The following is a 2,955-nucleotide window of genomic DNA, read 5'->3' as shown; positions in this document are numbered from 1 at the left end:
CAAACCTAAGTCAAGCCTCTGTCCATCACTATTTTAAAAATCAGCTCATTAAAATGAATAAATTTCATTTTAGAGAAAAAAATCACTGCATTATTCTTTTCATTTCCCATGGTCTGATTAAAACTTTATCATAGACAATAATCCATACACTCTTCTTTGGGTACCACAGTCTTAAGTAACTGGAAATTTTGACCGCAGGTAATGTTTCCCTTGTCAACAACAAGGACCAGGGGCTTTGCTCAGAAAATGAATGGGATCTTTTTAAACAAGGTTGAAAAACAGTATCGGCTAAATTTTATCTGCATATATCCTGCATTTTGTGCTCTATGCTGTCCCTGGAAAGCCAGTTTCTATTTCCAGTTGTTCCACCTCAGCTTCCTTCTTCTACCTGCTAATCCATATTGGCCTATCAAGGCCAACCAGTGTTAATCCTCTCTTATCTATTGAAGAAAGTCCAGAATATGAGTTGCTGATTTCACTCGAGTTGCCACATACTGCATTACACCACGCAAGCTGCATTAGTGAACCCATTTATGAGCAGCCCACACAGTGTAATTACCTAGAACAGGAACAAATTTCTGAGTCTCTGTCAGGATTTAATTCTGCCACCATTTTTAAGAAGCTGTGATAGCTTTCAAAAGAAGGCAAAACTATGTTTCTCCCATGTTTTAAAAGTGACTTCAGTAACAGTAAAGATTAAGTCAAAGGAAAGATTTTGTAGTTAGAGATATATTAACTTTTGAAATCTTTATTAGTCATCAAGCAGTGAAAACAGTGATAGAATCCTTCCTTCTGAGTCATAACAATGGGATGAACCATAATGAAATAAATTCAAGGCCACAGACACCAGAACTCAAGCAAGGGAGAAGCAGAAATCCAGTCCAGGTTGTAAATTCAGAATTGGAAATATGATCATTGAAATCGAGAGTAAAGCTTCCAGGCTTCCTTCTATGACAGACATGGGTCATGCTACCTCTGTCTCTTTCTGCCATCATCTTGGTTCTGCGTTCTCCGCACAAAGAACCCAGTGAAAGCACAGAAATCATCCCTGCTACAGAGCAGGAATTGCCACAGCCCCAGGCTGACACAGGGCCTGGAACAGAATCAGACAGCGATGAATCAGTACCAGAGCTCGAGGAACACAATTCCACACAAGCAACCACACAACAAGCCCAGCTGGCAGCAGCTGAAATCCATGAAGAACCAGTCAGTGAAGCAAAGAGAACCGAAGTGAAAAGAAGACACAGAAGGCTATGTCCTAACTGGGTCTTCAGACAGGTTTCAGGGGTTACTAGGGTCACTATCCAGAAATCTAAGAATATCCTCTTTATCATCACAAAACCAGATGTCTACAAGAGCCCAGCTTCAGATACCTACATAGTTTGAGGGGAAGCCAAGATATAGAATTTATCTCAGCAAACACAGCTAGCAGCTGTTGAGAAATTCAAAGTTCAAGGTGAAGCTGTCACAAACATTCAAGAAAACACACAGATGCCAACTCTACAAAAGAAGAGTGAAGAGGAAGAGGTTGATTAAGCAGGTGTGGAAGTTAAGGACATATAATTGGTAGTGTCACAAGCAAATGTGTCGAAAGCAAAGGCAATCCGAGCCCAGAGGAACAACAATGACATTGTAAATGTAACCATCTGCAAATGAGGATTTTTATTTTATTTTTTTTTTTATTTAGTGTTTCAAAAGAGTAACTGAAGCTTGATTTAAAATTTGTACTGTTTCTATCATTAATAAAGTTATGGCTTCTTGTGGACTGAAAAAAAAAAAAGAAAAGAAATCAAGAATAAAGCAGAAATAACCAGGCTGTTAGAGTCTGGTGACCATGCCCAAATTAGGAATACAGCAGATTAGAACTAGGTCATTATATGAGGAGCAGGAACACAAAAGACCAGAGATGGATGAATGTTAAGTGAAGTCTTGATTCAGATTTTCTGGGGAAGAAGACTGACGAGATCTTAAATCTACCTCTCAGAAATCTTTTCCTCTGTCATCTCTAGCCTACAAAATAACTCCCATTTGCTCTGTCTATTCATTTGCCTGTCTGTAGGAACCACCCTGAAAGAATGATGAAAGTCTCTGAGACTAATTCTACACACCAAACTGGTCCAACGGTATCAACTAAAGCAATACCTTGAGAAAACAAGTCTGTAAATTAAGTCATCTAGTTCTGTTTATAAATATTGCCCCTCAGCCCTTGCTTCAACTGTATATGCTATCCAGACTCTTTGTTTGGAAACAAATTGTGCTAATTGTGCTTAAATTGTGTCAATAGTGAAATTATTGATGAGTAGAGCACTATAAGTAGACTTGTTCCTGTTGCCTCTGATTTTCGCCTGAAGCCCCAGAGCAAACAGTGTTAAGAGTTCACATTATCCGTAAACTTGCTTAGGGGTCACACAAAAAGGTGATCCAGAAATTCAACCCAGAGAGAGTAATCAGAGCAGAAGTCATTTTCTCTATGTATCTCATTGGAGGATTGGGGAGAATACTCACAAGCCCACAATGCATCCAGTTAGATGAAAGGGAGAGGGAGCCTGGCTGTGTCCACTAAAGTGGGTTGGGTACAGAGACTCTTACTTGGAAAAGTTTAAAGGCCAGAGGCTGGCCTAGACCTGACTTTGAAGACAGAGCAAGGAGAGAGGGTTGCTGCAGAAGTAGCCCACACTTCTACAGTTGACCAGAGCAATGTCATGGGTTTTCTGGTGGACGCTATGGGAGGGAACCATGTCTAAGTCAAGGTTCCAAAACAAAGAGTCTGGGTAGCATATACTGTTGAAGTAGGGGCTGAAGGTCAATAGTAAAAAGTCAAAGAGCACATTGTTCATGCCAGGGACAAGTGTCTCACAAACAATTGGGCATGTGCCCTACACAGAGGCCTTCCAAGTCAAATTTACACTCCAGCGATACATCTTCTGTTGCATACCTCTCCTCCATTCTCACAAC

At 40.3% G+C, this 2,955-nt stretch overlaps 1 pseudogene across 1 annotated transcript; it reads left to right on the top strand.

Moving 5' to 3' along the window:
* Positions 1-966: 966 nt before the first annotated feature.
* On the top strand, positions 967-1,656 carry LOC308559408 (nascent polypeptide-associated complex subunit alpha pseudogene; annotated as a pseudogene). Its single transcript has one exon. The product of its transcript is annotated as a nascent polypeptide-associated complex subunit alpha pseudogene (transcript).
* The last annotated feature ends 1,299 nt before the right edge of the window (positions 1,657-2,955 follow it).

This window comes from Miniopterus schreibersii (genome assembly GCF_964146895.1).
Source record: "Miniopterus schreibersii genome assembly, chromosome: 7".
Lineage (NCBI taxonomy): Eukaryota > Metazoa > Chordata > Mammalia > Chiroptera > Miniopteridae > Miniopterus > Miniopterus schreibersii.
The sequence above is the reverse complement of the archived record's forward strand: the minus strand, read 5'-3'. Positions and strand labels throughout refer to the sequence as shown.